Source organism: Meriones unguiculatus, chromosome 12, assembly GCF_030254825.1.
Source record: "Meriones unguiculatus strain TT.TT164.6M chromosome 12, Bangor_MerUng_6.1, whole genome shotgun sequence".
Taxonomy (NCBI): domain Eukaryota; kingdom Metazoa; phylum Chordata; class Mammalia; order Rodentia; family Muridae; genus Meriones; species Meriones unguiculatus.
This window is the reverse complement of record NC_083360.1, coordinates 1,300,184-1,320,196: the sequence shown is the minus strand read 5'-3', so window position 1 is coordinate 1,320,196 and position 20,013 is coordinate 1,300,184. Positions and strand designations below refer to the sequence as shown.

At 51.5% G+C, this 20,013-nt stretch overlaps 2 long non-coding RNA genes across 3 annotated transcripts; one reads left to right on the top strand and one right to left on the bottom strand.

Moving 5' to 3' along the window:
* The first annotated feature begins 10,414 nt into the window (after positions 1–10,414).
* Positions 10,415–12,906, top strand: LOC132646784 (uncharacterized). The gene is made up of 3 exons (XR_009585026.1): positions 10,415–10,716; positions 12,161–12,354; positions 12,649–12,906. It is a non-coding gene; the product is annotated as an uncharacterized LOC132646784 (long non-coding RNA).
* LOC132646785 (uncharacterized) lies at positions 12,487–16,872 on the bottom strand. 2 transcript variants are annotated; one of them, XR_009585027.1, is made up of 3 exons: positions 16,825–16,872; positions 16,102–16,220; positions 12,487–12,713 (listed from the first exon to the last, which is right to left on the bottom strand). It is a non-coding gene; the product is annotated as an uncharacterized LOC132646785 (long non-coding RNA). The 2 variants fall into 2 exon arrangements; XR_009585028.1 differs by lacking the exon at positions 12,487–12,713 and adding an exon at positions 12,990–13,095.
* Positions 16,873–20,013: the final 3,141 nt, after the last annotated feature.

The window sequence follows — 20,013 nt, the reverse complement described above, 5'->3', positions numbered from 1 at the left end:
GCACAGGGAGATGGAGATTGCCAGAAGGGGACTGTGCCAAAGGTCAAATGCCAGGTGTGGTTAGAGGCCTCTCTGCCTAAAGACACTCTTCAGATGGCTCAGGCAGAGTGTAGGAGGCCTGCTGCGGAGAGGGAGGCCTTTCTCCACCTACCATCCAGTCCTGGAGGACTGTAACCTCAAACAGCAGCTCCTCCAACACACCCTGACTAAAAAGCCACTTGCTGATGTTAACTGCTAAGGAAGAACTTCTGTGAGCGGTGACCGGAAGGAGAGTTTTAGGACGTTTGCCACTATGGCTAAACTTTCCTACCAGATATGTTACCAGACAAGGCGGTGGAACAAGTTGTTGGGGAGCATGGACTACGGGGCCCTGGGCTGGGCTACAGAGCTCGCCCCTCCTAAGCGGATCGGCCCTGCAGCCTGATGCTAATTCTTTCAGCACCTGTGTCTGATCCTGAACTGTAGGGTTAGGAGAAATAACATCTTAATAGATTTTGTGACAAATTAAATTCTACAGTACAATAAACATTTCTAATGTAAAGCCAGGAGGGGCAGCTCATGCCTGCTACCCCAGCGCTGGACAAGCTGACACAAGAGGCCGTGGTGCTTGTGGAGGTCAACAGCCTGAGAGGCGGCGTCTCCTCCCACCTTGTGGGCCATCAAGGTTGTCAGCAGGCCCCTCTGCCCGCGGCCTCTCGCTGCCCCTCCCCCATCATCCTCTGAGTCCAAAGTTACTATCTCTCACAAGTCTACGGAGTGGGAGTGTTTACTTATTGGAGTCGCTGCGAGCCGGAATGGCAGGTGGCGATGTCTCCAGTAGGCCGTTTCCTGACGGTCTCCGATGGTCGGCCGCCGCCCTCTGGACAGGGCCACACCCACCTCCTTTGCTACAACAGTGCGCCAGCCTTTTCATTTCCAGATCATTCAAACCCGAAGCTACCCGTCTTTAGAATTTCAAGTTCGTGTCCATGGACTCTTTTACCTGAACCTCCCCAGGATAAAGGTGAGGCTTCGATATACTCCTTTTATGTCCACTGTGGGCTCAGAGCAGCTAGAGTGAGGCAGGCGGGTCCTTTTAAGGCAGACGCACTGATGTGGCTGCTCCTCCATGGCGGTGAGTTTGGTCGCCAGTGCGTCCCTACTCTCAGAAGGGCCTCAGCAGTAGAGCAGAATGAAGGTTGAGGGAGTGAGAGCTGGCGGGCAGGCTCACTGCAGCAAGCCGTCCACAGAGCCCAGGGGCGGCCCGACAAGCCTGCATCCCCAATCCAAGTCTCACACTTTCTCCGCACCCCACCTTCCTTTCAGGGAATTTGCCCCGGTGGGCTGCCTTGTGATTGAGGGTGGGTGGGAGTGTTTTCTTCTTGGAAAAAAACAGAGGCCAGAGTCCCCTCTTGGCACTTCAAACAACTGCCAGGATAATGTAAGATGGCGGGAGGTCATTTGCCATAGGTGGAACCGTGTGAGGACCACACACGAGCTCCAGGCTTGGCAGCCTACCCCGCCAGCAGTGTCCCCACTGCCTTCCAGACTCAGATTTTTAGCTTCCCGAAGATCCCCCCCACTCTCTCTCTCTTTGAACAACCTCCACCCTTCTGATTCTTGAGAGCATGCTAGTTGAATTGCAAGAGCCAGTTCACAGACCGTCTTTGTCTTCACCCCAGCCCAACGGTGGCTTGGTAAGTTTTCAGACAGTAGAAGCTGCGAAGAGAGGATGCCCAGCCTTTTTCAGTCTGCAGAATGGAGCCTGGAATGGGTGGAGAAGGTGGTAATAACCATCTCTAAAATGATAACGGGGACCAGCACCTTGGCACGGAGAGAGCTGGAGAGCAGGATCTGGAGACTGAACCTGGGGCAGCACGTGCTGGGCGCCAGCACCTGCTTTTGCTGTCGCTTAGGCGTCGCCCTCACCCATCAGGAACGCGCCCTGGCAGATGCTCTCCTGCCTTCACAGTGCGGTTGCTGCGCGGCTGACTCTTCGCATATTGAGATGTTTCTGGGCGTTTTCTCAAGCTTGGAGCGGCGCGTGTGGTGATGGCTGCTTCCAGATAGAAAACCGTGGAATCCTGGAAAGAGCTGAAGAATGGTCGGGCGGGGCTTTGATCAGGCTGAATTGCGAAAGCAGATCCTGGGGCTTGGACACAGCCATCAAAGGGTCTGGTTCTCATTTCTGCAGTTCAGTCGTTCTCTCCAAGAAGAATGGACCCCCTGCCCATTATTAAATACAATTGGGAAATGTTTGTTTCTTTTGGGGAGGGGTTATATTTCAAAAGGAATGATTTTGAGAAGCACATTCCATAGGCCATGCTGACGGTCTAAGTCCCAGTGCAGGGATTATGGGGATGGTGGTGGAGAGACGACAGAGGGGCGAGAGGAGGTAACAAAGGAGAAAGGCAGACAGAGCTCAAAACTGCTTTCCCCCAGTAAAGCACACACTGGAGAATGTGCGGTCCACGTGGGCAAAAGGCTCCTAAGGCGGAAACCGTGTCCATTCCTACAGAGCCAGGGCACGCCCAGAGCACTGCCCCATGCCACAGGCAGGCGCAGAGTGAAGCCCTGTGCTCTGCCTTCCATCTGTCTCCTTAAAGGAAAAGGAGGCTGCAAAGGGGAAAGGGAAAGGCCGTGCATGTCAGTTTCTCCCTGCTAATTTACTGTGGGGTGATTCTCCTTGCACTTGGAAGGGTGCTGAGGAAGGGGTACCAAAGGACAGGGGGAAGCTATTGCAATGGGGATCACCCCAAATAGAAAGCATCACTCAAAATCACAAGCACGGCAGCATGGAAGCAGGCGTTTTCCTCTCTCCATCTCTGCTACTCTCCCTTTCAGCCTCCACCTGCCCCTTGAGCGTCTTCAGCTGAGCCAGAGGAGCAGCCACACTATAAAGAGGCTAGACTCCAGGACACTTTATCCTGGCAGCCTGAGAGGATCCGTTCTCCGTATCGTAATTCCTGCCTGGAGCCTGAGGTGCAGGCAGAGGCTTCCTCCTTGCTGGTGCCGTCTTGTGATTTGGGCTCTAGCCTCGTCCTCAGCACTCTTCCCCCTCTTAGATACTCCACTCTACCACGGTTGTATTGTTTCTACAGACTTGCTGAGGTCTTACCCACATAAAAACAATATCCTCACGTGTCCCTTGCCCGTTCCAGCATTTCTCCATCTCAGTACTATAAGAAAGAAAGGAAAAAAACTTCAAAATCTTGCCTAAAGGTACAAGAGACTAGAGCTCTGTGTTGCTGGCAGCGGTGAAGTGAAACAGGATGGGGCGTTTCATCAGGGAAGTGCTAGACACAGAGGCAAATGCTGCATGTCCTTACTCATTTGTGGCAGCTGCATCAGTTAATTTCTCAGGAGCAGAGTATAAATGGGGGCTTGGGAAGGGAAGAGGGAGGAGAGATGAAGGGGAAGCCAGAACACAGATGGGAAGACACTGTTAAGTTGGAGGATACAGCAAAATGTCCTGTAGCAGGAACAGATTCAATTTTAGAAGATGGAGGAGGAAGAAGAGGAGGAGGAGGAGAAGGAGGAGGAGGAGAAGGAGGAGGAGGAGGAGGAGGAGAGAAGAGCCCAAAGGTTCCCAACACAAAGCAATGCTGTTTAAGGGGAAGGGAGCACTTATCACCCTGATTGGAACATCATACATTACATATCATTACATATATGTATCAAATTATCACTCTGTACTCACCTCATATGTACAACTGACTATGTATGAATTAAAAAAAAGAAAGAAAGAGAAACCAAACCTATTGCCTGAGGGTCTGGCGTTCCCCAGCCCCGCCCCATCTGCGCAGCCCGCTCAGACGGTCCTATGTGGCCCCTTTGCTGTGTAATCTTCATTCACAGGCAGTTCCAGCGGATATCTGTGTTCGTGACCGTCCAGCGTTGCTTGGCCACTGAGTACCCTTGCTTTAAAATCAAACAACAAACAAAACCCAATTCCTTCCTCCCCCTGATAGGGCTCTCTTGTTTATCTGCCTTCGGAGGTCATTCCCATCCTCCATGTCTGTGTGCCAGTCTCCCAACAAGTGAGCGATTACTCGGTGTGGTGACTTCTTCAGAAAACTTTTACTGAGCATCTGTTATGTGACAGGAACGTCCCAGCCCCTGAGAGTTTACCAAGGAACACTCAAACCACAACAACTGCCCGGCTCTGGGGGAAGTTGAATGCTAGCAGAGGTAGGGACCACAGCTGAGGAGAAAATATTTTGGAGTGAGAGAATATGGAAGGTGTTAGGTCAGGGAGGGCAGTTTTTGCTTTGATTAGGTTTTTGGTTTTTTGAACCAGTGTTTCTGTGTGTGATAACCCAGGCTGTCCTAGACTTGCTTTATAGAAGACCAAGCTGGCCTCGAACTCACAGAGATCTGCCTGCTGGCCCCAGAGTGTGCTGGAATTAAAGGGGTACACCGCCATGCCATGCACAGCTTGAGGGCAGAGTTCTAAAAAGAGTAAGGAGCTGTTGTGGTTTTGTTTTGCTTCTGGCTAATGCTGATCTCACAGAATGAAGTTGGAGGTTCATCCTGCTGCATTGTTTGGGAGAGTTAGATGAGGAAAATGGGTGTCAAGTCTTTAAATGTCCTAGAGAATTTACAGATGGGGCCACCTGGTCCTGAGATTAATTCACAGAGAGATTTCTATCTGTTTACTCAGTTCCTTGATGTAGCTCTTGTGGCTTTTTCTCTAGCCCTGGTCGTTGCGTGCTTCACATTTCTAGAGCCTGCCATTTTACCCACGGTGTCTGAGGCCTTGTGTAGTTGCCCTCACCTGTCTCTTGTGTGCTTGCTTATTTACATCCCACTTTCACTTTTTCTCTATCAGTCTTGGGTTGTTGGTTTTTGAAGTGGGCTGCCAGGGACCTGGCAGAACTTGCTGTAAGGTCATCACCTAACAGTGGCTAGCGTTATTGAGAGCGTTCTGAGCTCCACCTGCGTGCAGAGTGGACCAGAGTCATTACTGTCATGGCATTCATTTCTAGAGGAGGGGATGGTGGCATAGAGAGGCGAACCTTAGCGCCCACCATCACTGGGGACAAAGCCAGCAGCCTGACACCAAGACCCGGCCTTCCCCTCTGCACTTTGACCCTTCTTCAATCTGTGTGCTCAGTGAAAGGAATTATGAACCCAACAAATGAGAAGACAAAGACAGCGAGACCAAATCGCCTCTCCTGTGTCCCACTGTACTACTTGTCTTCTGTAGAAGTATGTGAGAAACGTGTTATTTCCAGCTTGGCATAGCAAATGGTGTAATGATTTTACAGCCTAATTTTAATCCCCAGCTGGTTCCAAGATATTAATAACTAAGTCTGGGCTAACCCCCTTACATTTCAGGTTTCTTAAAAATCTCCAGCTCTCTCCCAATATATGCCACTTTGTGAAGTGTATTTTTCCCTGATAATTTGGCTTTCTTTCTTTCTTTCTTTCTTTCTTTCTTTCTTTCTTTCTTTCTTTCTTTCTTTCCCTTCCTTTTTTCCTTCCTTCCTTCCTTCCTTCCTTCCTTCCTTCCTTCCTTCCTTCCTTCCTTCCTTCCTTTCTTTCTGAAGAAAGTGTGTTTAGACAGCATGCTTTCCCATGCATTGGGTTTCCTTTGTATTTGGATCACCAAAATGCTGCTTTAAGAAGAGCAATTCAATCCTTCCTCAACCTCCCCTGAATCTGCCACCATTTCCTTCCCTTAAGCATCGAGTGGTGTTTTGCTCCGAAAGGGTGTCAAGATTTACCACAGCTGAACTGACTTCGAAACAAAGCCAAGTGCTTCTGGAGAGTCCTTGGAAAACATTTCCCCACCCAGAGCTGCAGCACGCTGTGGCACCAGCTGGAGATGTGGATGGCTCCCAGGTTTCCAGAGTGTTTAATCACTCAGAAAGGCAGCGCAGTCACTTCTTTATCCAGGAGGGAGGAGGAGGATGTGGGACAAGAAACTTGTCAGTTGAGTTTTAAAAAGGAGAAGGACATACGAGGCGAACTCGAGCTCAGCAGATGTTAGAGGGGAAATGAGATTGGGTGAGACAGACTGCTGAGGTAGGGAAGCTTCCATAGCCTCAGAACCACCTCAGATCCTGCCAGTTCCTGTAACAGGCACCACAACAAGAGCGAGTTTTGTAACTTTGGAATTGAGTGAAGTCAGCAGAATAAAGGGTGGTCCCAACCGGGGCTTCTCAGCAGGGCGAGAACTGGTTACTCTTTGTCCTTCCTTCCTTCCCTCCCTCCCTCCCTCCTTCCTTCCTTCCTTCCTTCCCTCCCTCCCTCCCTCCTTACTTCCTTCCTTCCTTCCTCCTTTCCATCCCAGAAACACTGAGTCAGGAAGATCAGAAGAAGCCGGCAATGAAATGCCATGGTCACTTGCTGTGCTAATGATGCAAATAGGCTTCAGGTCAGAATAAGGTTGATGGATTGGCAGCTGTGGGTAACTGTGGCAAAGCTGTTTTGTGAAGGGTTCCCTGATCCAGTGGATCTTTTACCGTGGTGCACAGACTCAGTCAGCTATGGACACATTGATATGAATTTAACAACCTCAAAACCAGCAAGCTATCCTCATTTTCTATGCCATGTTTCCTCCCCAGGACTAAAAAGATGGAGAACATGAAGGAACTGGCAGTGCTTAGGGCTGAGAATCGTGGGGCCTAGTGAGGAGGCAGTGGGAGGTATTTAGAAAAGAGGGCGGGGCTTGGGCCATATTTGAAGCCATATTTGAAACAGTACAGAGGACCCTGATGCAACTCCCCCAGGACTGGCTTTGGCCTTGTTTTAAGTGTTCCTGTTAATGCGTTCAAGCAATCCAATTTCTTGGATCATTTTCTGAAACACCAGGGTTCCCTGAATGATGAGGAGCACAGCTTCATAAGTCAGACCCCTCCCATCAAATCCAGACTCCATTACTGAGATGCTCTGCTGTCAAAGAAGCCCACACACAGCCTTCCAGTGTGTGGGACAGCAGGTACCTAAAGGCTATGGTAAACAGTGGATGTAAGATAAAGCCAGAGAACATTTTGGAAGTGGTTGATATTCTTGGCTTTTGATCTTGAGGCTATCACCAATCCATACAGGCACACTTCACCAATGAAAGAACAGAGAGACAGAAGACCTGGAGCCAAGGTAAGACCGTTTGGAGGCAGAAAGCCACGGGTCAGGGCTGTGGCCCATCCGTAACCGGAGCGTCTGGAAGTGAATGGGCATCAAGGAGGAGGAGCAATGTGAGTTTCCTTTGCTTGGCTCTGCATTTGGGCTGCTGTTTCCTTCTCTGTGGCCCAGAGGAGGGGACAGGAGAGGGTCCAATCGCTGCCCACAGAGCCTCAGAGAGACACGAGGCTGCTGCAGGTTGCTCTCCTGGAAACAGGACCCACTTGCAGGCCAGATCTGTAGGTCCCATCTGCAGGCCCGTCCCATCCTCTGTGATGGCGTCTGCCTGGAGTCCCAGCACTAGGAAGGCTGAGGCAGGAGGATCCCTTGAGCACAGGAGTTGTGAGAACAGCCTGGACAATATTGTGAGAGCCTAATCCCAAATAAGTAAACGAATAAAGAATAAGCAAACAAACAAATAAAATAAGGTATATTTTAGAAATAACCTGTGCTTGTTCTCATGCGTGTTTTAAATAGCCTCTAACACTATTCTAAGGTTATGTGTCATAACACGCAATCCAGTGTAAATGCTGTGTAAGTATATTTTAGAGAACGGACAAGAAAGAAGTCTGGGCATGTTCAGTGCTGATGTGGCCATGGCAGGCTTAACTAGCTCTTCTACCCACAGCTGGTTGAGTCCTCAGGTTCCACATCTGGAAGCGGACCTGCATCTTTGAGAAGCGCTGTGGAGGGCTGCTCGTGGCTCAGTGGCTTTGGGACAAGAGAATCCGTGGTGAGGAAACCTTACAGGCCCAACCACACCACAGGAGGCCCCAAACAGAGCGAGAGACCCCACCCTGCAAAAACACAGGAATGTCTCTGTTGTTTGGGGCAAGCGTGATGATTCACTGACAACCACAGCCATGGGCCTCAGTCGTGTTTCCCCAAGAGCCTTGTCCCCACAGCGGAGGAAACCAGCTGGCTAGGGCTCCTGCCTCAAGCTTACTTTCCACTGACGTGTGTGGGAGAAGTTGCAAAGGTTGGAGCGGTCCCCCAGATCTTATCAGATTTCTTATGAATTTTGTTCCAGCAGAAGTAAGTAGAGTAAAGCTGGCCATTGAACTCCTCGGAGGAAGCCTTTCTGGTCATGAAATCCAGCTCTCTATCCTGATGTGGAAGCAAGTTGACCAAACCAGTTTGGTCTCTAACAACAAAACTGTGGGGTTCCGAGGCCCTGTATGTGTGTGTGGAGGGGGGGACGGACGGGACAGAAAACAGCTGGCTCAGCCAACTCTTCTAATTGTGGTCAGTTGTCTGCTCTCTTGAGCACTCTAGGTATGGGTGGAGGCAAATGGGAAGTGAGCAGAAGCAGCAAAATGCTCCACGGCCTGGCCAGAGCCATTAACTGCAAAGTGGGCACTGTGCGTTCTCAGAATGGTAGAGTGGCTGGATTCACTCCCCCAGGCCCCGCTGGGCTGTGCCCCACTCACAGGCCCCGACTATCAGAGCCTCACTCCTCACCCAGGAAACATTAAGAAGGGGGTGAAATCGGCCTTTCCATCGTCCCTACCAAGAGCTCAGATATTACTGAAAGAGCCAAGGAATGTTTTTCAGAAAAGAATATTACAAGTATTTGTTCCTTCAATCGCAATTTAATTATCTATTCATTGAAACACTTTAACATTCATGCTAAGTACTAAGGATTCCAAAATGAGTAAGTTGGTGGGCTGCTCTCCCGATCCTCCACACGGTGGAGAAGACAGATAAACAGAAATACAGTTAAAAACATTGTGTGCTGACAGGACTGTCTGTGAAGTGTGGGGCTGCCGGAGGCACAGTGAGGCCGGCACAGAAGCCATCTGGCTGACGGCAGGGCACGGCAGTGGATGGGTGTTCCGGAGGAGAGTGGCGCCTTCTAAAACTCCGAGGACTGTGGAGGGCTGAGAAGACTGAGAAGCAAGCGGGAACAAGGAAAGAAGTGTGCATCATGCTGTTGAGAATCTGTTTATGCAGAAAAGGGACCCGAGGCCCCCGGCTCTGGGAAATGCCTGGGTGCTGCGGTGGCTGCTCCTGCTGTTTCTATAGCCACAGTTGACCCTGACATCCTTCATTTGCTCCATAAAGACTGAAGACTTTTGTAGAGACTAGTCCTTACAAGGTCAAAGCTTTCCTGGAGAGTGGGCGGGACGTGATAAGCCGTCACCCCAGAAAACACACACACTTGTTGCATAAGATCCCGCACTTCACAGACAAGCCCACCCTTAGCCGTCCCTGCTTGGCAGCTCCCTCCGTGGCTAGTCAGGTGGGCGGGATGCTTCCGTGCAGCGGGCATAGTGCCGTGTGGGGGGACAGGCACTCTAGGACAGACTTCAGCTTGCCGAGGCCAATCTAGACGAAGGCACAGTGTGGACAGAAATCTTTGCCTGGACTGATGGCCTGGTGACCCCGACCATGGCAAACCTTGTATCTTGACAAGGCCACTGACAGCCGGGGGAGTGGTGATCTGCCATGATTGACTTTTTTTTTTCCTAAGACAGAGTTTCTCTGTGTAGTCCTGGCTATCCTGGAACTCATTAGGTAGAACAGGCTGGCCTCGAACTCAGAGAGATCCTCCTGCCTCTGCCTCCCAGATGCTGGGCTTAAAGGCGTGGCCACCACCCACGCAGCCTCCCTGGTGGTGCCCCAGCATGAGTGCTGGTTTGTGAGTTCACTGTTGGCTGGCGGTGGCGTATCAAGCACGTGGGAGGTAAGTGTTGGTGAGGTAGATAAATCTGGGCCGGTGTCAGTCAGGGCGGGAAGATGGGCATGTCTGTGCACTGCTAGCTGACGGCAGCAGCTTTACAAAGAAGCCCTCTATAAGAGGCGTTTAATACGGGTGCAAAACTGATAGGCGAGCCTCCCCAAAGTCTGCATACGCAGTAAGCCGTATTTTTAGAACATTGAAACGAATAGCAGAAGGTTCTGGTAAACAACATGTTTAAATGGTATAGAGAGATGGAACACAGTCCTGGGTGTGGTTCTGAGTTCCACCTTCCTGATCCCAGGCCTGGGCTTTGAACCCAAGAAATGGACACCTTCAGAGTCTCAAACCTGTACTGAGCAACATCTGTCCATCTCAGTGAGATCTGGACCTGGACATTGCTGAGAGAGTTCTGGGCGCTGTCAAACATATCCAGAAAGTGAGAGAGCTACCCAGCCTTCACAGACACTATTCAGCCTTCAGAAGCTGCATCCTGCTGGCCTGCCACTTCCGCCTGGTTCTGCCTGAAGGAATTACTGTTGGCAGTGACCCAGCTATTTCACCAGGTGGCGCTCTTGCTCCAAGCACGTGCTTCAGAAAAGCGGACACTTGTCCAAACAAGAGAAATCAAACCAGGCTACTCTTACAGCGTGTCTTGAGCAGACACTGGGGTAACATGACATGAGAAAGGCTAGGAGGATAATTCTGGAGGGTATGGAGCAACATAGGACCCGATGTGTGACCTCAGGCTGCGTTCCTTCCTCAGCAGGTGAGAGGAATGAGAGTCTTAGAGCCCCTTTGGTTCTCTGATGCGCAAACTCTGAGTGACAGAAGGTGGGATTAACTCGTGGAGACAAGCCTGGTGGTAACGGGCACCAGGACCCGGAAGGCCTGGAACGTTGGTCTGTCATCTGCTGGCTGGACTGTGGGTGAGTGGCTGGGCCTTACCTCCCCTGAGTTTCAGCTGTCCTGCGGGAGATTTTTGTCCCTGGAGAGCCTTCAAACAGATGGCGGGGCTGTATGTGCGGAACCTGATACATAGGAAATGGTCAGTGTAAGAGGTGTCACTGTGGATTTTTAGGCAAAGCCCTTGTGGCTGACCCGAGGGGCTGTCCTCTCAGACTCTGGTGTTACTTAAGAAGGTGACCTCAGAGTGACCTGGAAAAATAACTTGATAATGAACCGTGGCTTCAGGAGACTCAGGCTAAGAATTTCCCACCTGGCTAGAATTTCACAGGTGTGATTTTTGAACCAGGAAATCAGGCTGCATTCCTGGGCTCCCCAGCAGAGCGGCTCACCCCCAGAACCTGCAAGCATCTGACCGCCTGGTGACTGATCCCAATTAGGCTGTGCATTGTGGCAGAGAGTATCCTTTTTCAGGGATGTGCAGCAGGCCCTCTGACACACCTGCGTCCTCCTGCTGGCACCCACCCAGGGGTGCCCTGTAAACACTTCTTCAGTGGCATAAACACCAGCCCCTGTTTACAAACCCCACTTTACGCTTCCGGCCAGTCACTGGACTTTGTCATTGTGTTGTGTGAGGGCGGGCTCCCGTTGTGATCAGTCAGGCCAGCCTGACACTCATTGTGTACCAGGACGGCTTTGCCAGTGCTGGAACTACAGGCATGTCCACCAGGCCTGGCTCTGTCAATTACTTTAATAAGTACCTTTCTCTATACTGCCCTGTCTAGCCTTTGAAATCACCTGGAGAGGGAACAGGAACCCATTTTACAGATCAGTAACCTTAGGTATAAAAAAACTTTACCAGGGTTCCTTCAGGCCAAACATCAGTATAAACTTAATTTCGACTTCCAAATCAATCGCCCAACTGTCTGCTGATATGATGTGCCAATGGAAAACAACTCTAGACAATTGAAGGCAGTTTCTTAGAGTCCTGCATCTGGGGAAACCTTAACCGATGCCCTTTTGTTGAAAATATAGAGAGATGTTTGTAGAGACAGACACACATATCAACCACATATGACTCTGTAAGTGCTGCAGGCTCAGCCCTGGGAGCCATGACAGAGATTGTGTGTGTGGGGGGGGGGTTGATTTTGTTGTTGGTGGTGGTTTTTGAGACAGGGTTTCTCTGTGTAGCTTTGGCTGTCCTGGAATTCATGCTGTAGACCAGGCTAATTTCAAACTCACAGAGATCCACCTGCCTCTGCCTCCCAAGTGCCGGGGTTAAAGGCCGCACCAGCATGCCAGCATGCCTGGATGCCAGGACAGAGAGTAGGGTCCATGCTTGCGCCCCAGAGGCGTCTGGGAACCCTGCAGGAGAGGCCTGCCCTACAGTCTGCACTGAGTCCCTCTGCTGGAGGGGGGTGGGCCTGGGAAAAGCTAGTTGGCCAGCATGGTCTCCCTTTTCAACAGAGACCGCGGAACAAAGAGATCAGTGATCTTGGTCTCTAGAAAGAAGAGCAGCGCTGTCTTCCCAAAGGGAAAATGCCACCCCTCCTGCAAGGAAATGTGATCTTCCAGTTCCCAGCTGGGGAAGGCAGACACACAAAGTCTGGAAGGGACTTTGGGAGCCCTCCCTGCCAGAGGTCAGCAGGAAAGCCCGAAAGGTGAATGAGTTTCCACACTGTGTTTGGCTCCCTCCCCAAAGCTGCTCATTACCTCTCAGTTCCTAAGACGCTCCTCTCCTCTGCTCCTCCACTCCTCCTTTCAGACTGAGGACACTTTTTCTGTTCCCAGAAGATCTTCTGAATTAGCCTGAATGAGTTTTAATTACTCAATTAGGGAACAAGCCCTTCTCTTGGACTAAAGCTATTTTGTCAGATTAGCTCAATAAAAATTAGTTTTAAAGTTATTTAGCAACTTTAATTTTTTTTTCTTATTCTGTTACAAATCAATTTCAGCAGATGCTCCAAGGCCCACATGTGGCGGTCAGAGAACAACCCAAGGGAGGGGATCTCTTTCTACCCTGTGGAGAGAGAACGTACTGGCTAGACTGGGTGACGAGCCTTCACCTCCTGAGCCATCCTGTCAGCCCTATCTAATCTAATCCCAAATGTCACTGAGCTTTATGAATTCAGACGGAAGAAAACGAATTCATTTTGTACATAAAAAATTATTAAAATGGAAATAAACCAAAGCAAAACAATAAAAAAAAAGAACCACGACAGTTTCTTGGGGACATTATTCAAGGAAAAATGTTTTCTATCCTTAAATGGTATATTAGTTACTCACCTTATTACTGTAATAATATCTGCAACTTTAGCCAGGGACAGTGGCTCACGCCTGTGATCTCAGCCCTCGGGGAGGCAGAGGCAGGTGGATCTCTGTGAGTTCGAGGCCAACCTGGTCTACAAAACGAGTCCAGGTCAGCCAAGGCTACCCAGAGAAACCCTGACTCAAAAATAAAAGAAAGAACAAACAAAACCCCTGAAAAATCCCAAATGTTGGAAGTGGCTCTGGCTGAAATCCACAGAGATCGTTAGTGCTTTTCTGAGTCAGCTGTGAGTCTGAATACCAGGAGCTAAATGCAGGAGTGCTGGGAGGGGCTGCCACCAGATTCTGCAGGGCACAGAAGGAAGGGGAGGGAGTGGGGAGGAGGGATCATCCAGCAGCTGGGCCAGCTGTGTGGCCTGTGCTGTCCTCCCTTTCTGGCCCTCAATTGCTCTTTGAACAGCTCTGCATTTATGGTCCCTTGGACAAGCCCTGGCATTGTTTGCCTCTAGTATCGGGTCAGAGGCCTTATAGGAATGGCATGGTTCTACTTCCTTAAATAGTGACTTGGGAATGAAATGAGTAACCATGTCTTTAATTAGCCATACCCCAGAGGCCTGCAGGGGGCTGGTGGATGGTGGGCTCCCTGCCAAGATCAGCATTGTGCGGCTGGTATTCGGTCCAGGGAGGCTCAGTGGGATGTATTATTCGCCTCACCCCATCCCCTATTGTTCTTCCAGCCCTGCTCCATTCTGCCACCACGGCAACATGAAGGGTGCCCTGGAGCTGAAAGAGGAAAGAAGGGAACCCTTTCTGAGCCCGGGCAGGGCCTGGGCACTGTGCCAGACACTGGGAAGGGCAAGGTCAAAGATGGAAGCAACATGAGGGTGAAAGCCAATGAAGGCTAGCCCAGGCCAGCTAGTCCCCCAGAGCGGGATGTGGCTAAATCAGGAGGGTCAGGGACAAGGAGGTTTCCCCGACAGCTGCAGACCCTTCCCTGCATTTTTCACACTTGCAAACCCTCCACAGGGCTACCCCTGCTACAGCTCCACCCTCCCTGTCCTGTCGAGAATCCACCCCACCCACGCTTACCCTGAGCGTGCCTGGATACCCCTTCCTCAAAACCTCCGGGGACCTGCCAGGCCAGGCCTCTACAAGCTTTGCCCCCTCCCCCGAGAGAAAATATCTTCCCAGCTTCGCTCTGCACGCAGCCACCTTTCCTTCTATCTCCTCACTCCTCTCTCCCTGTTCTTGTTGTTAAGGGGAGGAAATGGTAATTTTCCCCAGAAAAGACAAGGAGAGTAGACACTGGCTGGATGGGAATGCTCGTGGCCTTAAGGGTGCCAGAAGTGTGGAAGCAAGAGAGTAGGCAGCAGAGCCTGGGACCACCCCCCAGACAGAAGGGCCTGGCTGACTGCTGAGGCAAGGCTAAGAGTGGCCACAAGAAAGGAACTTCCAGACCAAAGGAATGGAATGGGCATAGGAATTTGGAAAGAAGCTGAGTGGGTTCATCTATTCATGTTTTAGCGTCTGTGTTTCTAGAAATGTGATGGTAGAAAAGGGTCAGAACCCTGTCTTCTCAGCTCTTCAGGGATGCTAGACTCCACCCAGGCTGGCAGGCTGAGGCAGATAGCCCCTGTTCTGCACCCCCTTCACCCTCCCCACCTCCTACCACCTTCAAGGACTGAGGGAGCACCTTGGGCAGGTCTGGGCAGGGCAGGCCTGTTTGGCCCAGATCAGCTGTGGTCGCCTTAGCAGTGAGGTGGAAAGCCTGACTATAAACAAGGCTTTGGCCACAGTCCCTTGCAGCGTGCTCCTTACTGGAGGCACAAGTCTTCCCGAGCTTTGCTCTTAAATGTTTGGCTGCGGCTCGTCCGGCTTCACTTCTTCACCCCCCTCTACCTCTTGACCCTGATGCCAATTTGTGCTTCTGGGATTTTGCGTAATATGTTATCCTGGAGTCATGTTTTAAACAGTCTTTGTGGAAATGGCCTTGCTGGGGCTAACACCGCACCACAAATGTCACAGAGTATTCTCTGGAGACAGAGTGTGGTCCAGCAGCTGCCGCTGCCGCAGCAGCAGCAGCAGCCGCAGCCCTTGGGAACTTGTTAGAGATGCAAGCTCCCAGGTCCTACCAGCGGGTGGGGTTCTGCCATGAGAATTTTTAAAAGCCCTCTGGTGGGTCTGACTTTCAGGCTACCTAACGCCATCAGATGGAATCCCAAGTTTGCAGACATTCCAAGGCACCAGAAGCCCCATTTGCCCAGAGCCCCGAAGTCCTCCTGCCCCTTGCAGTAGATGCTGATGGTTGACGAGACCGCAGATGTACTGCACCGGGGGCATAGTTGTGATTTCTCGGCAGGCTAATGAACCTTGTTCTCCAGGGTGGAGAGGATGGCGGTGGCAGTGGAGGGGGAGTGAGAGTGAGGGGGTGGGGGGTGAGGGGAGCTTTGACAAGGATGCAGGGGGTGGGGGACTTCCCATGGGGGCAGGTGACCTTCACAGGAAGGGTTTTGGTTCCAGTACAATGACTGTGAAGGAATGCTCTCATTCAGAGCTGTAGGATGTCCTGGAGGTGGGGGGGGGGCACCTCCCTCCCTTCTCGGAAGTTGCCACACCTAATTCTCTAGCATACAGGCCAGGAAGAGGAAATGGACTGTGGCAGAAGGGGGAGAAGTTCAAATGCTCAGTGAGGGACTTTTCTGAGGGCAGTGCCTGGAACCAATTTTCAGAGTGGGTTGCACAATCTCCCTTGGACATCTCTCTTGGGGGCAGGAGAGACGGGCAGCTAAGTGGTCCTGGCTTTTTACGGTGGCGCTCTATGCTCCTGGGAAAATGACAGTCTCTCAGGACCACTGAGGTCTGGCTCACACACGGGGAATCAGAGTGTGGCGGTCTAGCAGGACTGGTGGAAGCCGGGAGGGCTGGCTGTAGGTAGCATCCCAGGTAAACAGCAGCCCCCGAGGGGCCCTGTGACGGGTCACTAAGCTGTTGGCAACTCTTTGAGTGGTGCAGACGTAAATTCCGCACATGCTCACTGAATGAATGATGGATTCCCAGTGTCCCGCTGAAGTAGCTGGAAGGCCACCCAAAATATACTGCAGCTATTTCAGACCCCATAAAGGTCAGCACAGTGGCCTTACCGGGGTCCTGTTCCCAGAGCTTAGTGGAACTCTAGATGGGTGTTCTTCATGTGTTTCTGATCAGTTGTCTCCCAGTAGAATGGTTGTGGGGAAGCAGTGGGACTCAAATCTTCCCAAGACTGAGGTGGGAAACAGGAAAAAAAAAAAAAAAACACAGAAAAATGAAGTGTCTTAGGTAGAATAACAAACGTAGACTCGGTTGCATCTCCCAGCAGGGCTCAGCTGAAATTGGCTGGAAGGGGGCTATGGCTCCTTCCACGCATGCACTGACGAGCTTCTGCAGGTAAAGGTCCCTGCCCTCCGCTGGGTCTGTCCTAGTGCACGGCTCGGAAGCAGCCCCAGGCAGAGCTGCTCACGGGAAGGGAGTCTGGGGCTTCTCACTTAAGCTGTACACATGCAGAAAGGCAGCTTTGCTGCCATCATAACTGCCTAGGGATCGGTACATCTCATAGGCCATGACTCCTGCCCCAGTGTCGATCCTAGACATTTCACAGTGCCCAGAGCAGGTGCAGGCCACCCAGGACGAGGAGGCTGGAAGAGCCCTCGGAGATCCCCTTTCTGCAGGGCTCTCCAGCCTCCCAGGAAACAGGAACCAAAAGTGACAAAAAGTCTGGGGCTGATGTGTCTGGACTTTTCCCAAGTGGCCTGGTTTTCCCTGTGGGTGAGCTACAGGGTCTCTGAAATAGCCCTTCCCTCACCTCCTGTCCCCCTGCAAAGACTTACAGGTCACCTCCATGATGGCTTGATGTTCCTTTTGTGGCCACCTATGAGTTCAGCCTCTGAGGCGAGCTTTTCAGAAAAACGGGTATTTAAAAACAGGAACTTGCAAAATACATGAACTGGGGAAGTGGATGATTATTTGTCTTTACCATATATAGGAGGTAGTCATTTTATAACAGAATTCTTTTCACATGCTGTTTTTGCCAGAGCAGCCCGCTCGTCTCCTTATGCCAGTATGTAACTGATTTTTATAGCATCGCCTCCCCTCCATAGGGCGAGTCATGAACTGTTCCAGACCGTTCTTGGTCTTCCGTGGCTGATCCTGGTACCCGGAAAGGAGGTTAACACCCAACAAGGCTCAGCAGGGTGGCCTGGGGCTGGCTGGCTAGTGCAGCCTAGAGCAGAGGGAGCAGGTGGGTTTTCCAGCTGCACCCCAGACCCGTTCTTCCCAAGGTCCACTCTGCTGGAGGCGGCTGGCCACCAAGGGGCCAGGAGGGGGTTCGCTCCCCACCTGGCCTTCTGACCCTGTGGTTGGAATGATCTGCGTACGGGTGAGGCAGCCCTGGGGGTGTTCTTAATGTCACTGTGAGTGAGAGCCCATTCCGCTGCCATTGGAAGAGCAGCAAAACATGGGGTTTGACCAGTGTCCGTGACACACGGAAGGGAATGTTCTTGGTATTCCTGCCATCTGGCCTTCTGCCTCTCACACTCGCTGGTTTACTCGGCTTTGGTGGAGTCCTTAGTCTGCATCTAAAGGGAGTTATCTGAAACTGAAGCTATGTCTCTGAGGATCGTAAGGGTCCAGCTGCTCAGCCAGGGGACCAGCTTTCTAGATTTGGCACCCATGATGTCTGGCCAGCCTCATTCCCGGCAAGTCACCACCACACCCAGGGGCGAGAAAGTGGGCTGTGTATTTGTCTCTGCAGCCTTGGCTCACACGATGACACCAGTCAGGGTATCTGTGCTCTGTCCAGGCCACCAAACCCTCGAGGAGATTAAAAAAGTCCCTTTACCTAGAGAAGTTAACGGATGCTTACTTGGTGGGTGGGTGGCTGGGTGGCTGGGTGGCTGGATGGATGGATGGATGGATGGATGGATGGATGGATGAGTGGATGGATGGATGGGTGGATGGATGGGTGGGTGGCTGGGTGGGTGGGTGGATGGATGGCTGGGTGGGTGGGTGGATGGATGAATGGATGGATGGATGGGTGGATGGATGGGTGGGTGGCTGGGTGGCTGGGTGGATGGATGGCTGGGTGGGTGGGTGGATGGATGAATGGATGGATGGATGGGTGGATGGATGGGTGGGTGGCTGGGTGGCTGGGTGGATAGATGGATGGATGGATGGATGGATGGGTGGGTGGCTGGGTGGCTGGGTGGGTGGATGGATGAATGGATGGATGGATGATTGGATAGATGGATGGATGGATAGATGGATGGATGGGTGGATGGATGGATGGGTGGGTGGATGGATGGATGGATGGGTGGATGGGTGGGTGGATGGATGGATGGATGGATGGATGGATGGATGGGTGGATGGATGGGTGGGTGGGTGGGTGGATTGATGGGTGAGTGGATGGTTGGATGAGTGGGTGGATGGATGGATAGATGGATGAATGGGTGGATAGATGGATGGGTGGATGGGTGGCTGGGTGGGTGGGTGGATGGATGGGTGGATGGATGGGTGGGTGGCTGGGTGGGTGGGTAGATGGATGAATGGATGGGTGGCTGGATGGGTGGGTGGCTGGGTGGGTGAGTGGATGGATGGATGGATGGATGGATGGATGGATGGGTGGATGGATGGGTGGGTGGGTGGGTGGATGGATGGATGGGTGAGTGGATGGTTGGATGGATGGGTGGATGGATGGATGGATGGGTGGATGGATGGATGGATGGATGGATGGATGGGTGGATGGATGGATGGGTGGATGGATGGGTGGGTGGGTGGATGGATGGATGGATGGATGGGTGGGTGGATGGATGGATGGATGGATGGATGGATGGGTGGATGGATGGGTGGGTGGGTGGATGGATGGATGGATGGATGGATGGGTGGATGGATGGATGGATGGGTGGATGGGTGGATGGGTGGATGGATGGATGGATGGGTGGATGGATGGATGGGTGGGTGGATGGGTGGGTGGGTAGGTGAATAGATGGATAGATGGATGGCTGTCTCTCACCCACCTGATCTATTACATTTGGGAAACTGTGCTGAGTGCCTCCTCCATGCCAGACTTTATTCTAGATTCATAGCATGTATCAAAGTTTATTAAAAAAAAAAAGAAACCTCTTCCCTTACTCACAGAAAGATTACATTCTAGTAGGATAAAATAGATAAGCAAGAAGCATATGCATATATAAAATATAATATGAACACATGGTATATCTGTATAAGTACCTATGATGACACTTCAGGTAAAAGTCAGGAAGCACAGGGACAGGCTTCGTGGAGACAGGGGAAGGTATGGAAGGCAGCAGTCAGCGCCAACCTCAGGCAGTGTGTTTGACCCAAAGCTTCACCAGGCCATTTCCTCTGGCATTTTGGCTTTATGATTTTTGTTTATATGTATACATGTCGACACTTACCAGTTATCTGTACGCCACAGCAGCATCTAACACATGATAGATATTCAATAAAAAGCAGCCAGGTGGGTGAACAATTGGTTTGTTAAGGAGAATTATCCCCTGACACTGTACAAATGACAACTGCCACGCTGGTCTATTTTACACGTCCATTGTCTTAGTCAGGATTTCTGTTGTGGCAAACACCGTGACCAAAAGCAACCTGGGAAGAAAAGGGTTGACTTTTGTCTTACCCTTCCAGGTCACAGTCCATCACGGAGGGAATTTGGGGCAGGAACTTGGAGGCAGGAGCTGAGGTAGAGGTCGTGGGGGAGGGCTGTTTGCTCCCCATGGCTGCCCAGCCTGCTGGTTTCTACTGTCCAGGACTACCCACTGAGGGACGGCACTGCCCACTATGGATGAGCCCACCCACATCAATCATTAATTAAGGGAGTGCCCCACAGGCTTTCCCACAGGTCAGCCTAGAGGGTGCATTTTCTCAGTCGAGAATCCCTCTTCCCACATGACTCTGGCCTGTGCCAAGTTGACCTAAAACTAGTCGGCACACATGCACAGCTGGCCTCTTCTCCTTCAGGTAGCAAACGCCTGTAAGTACTTAATGAAGGG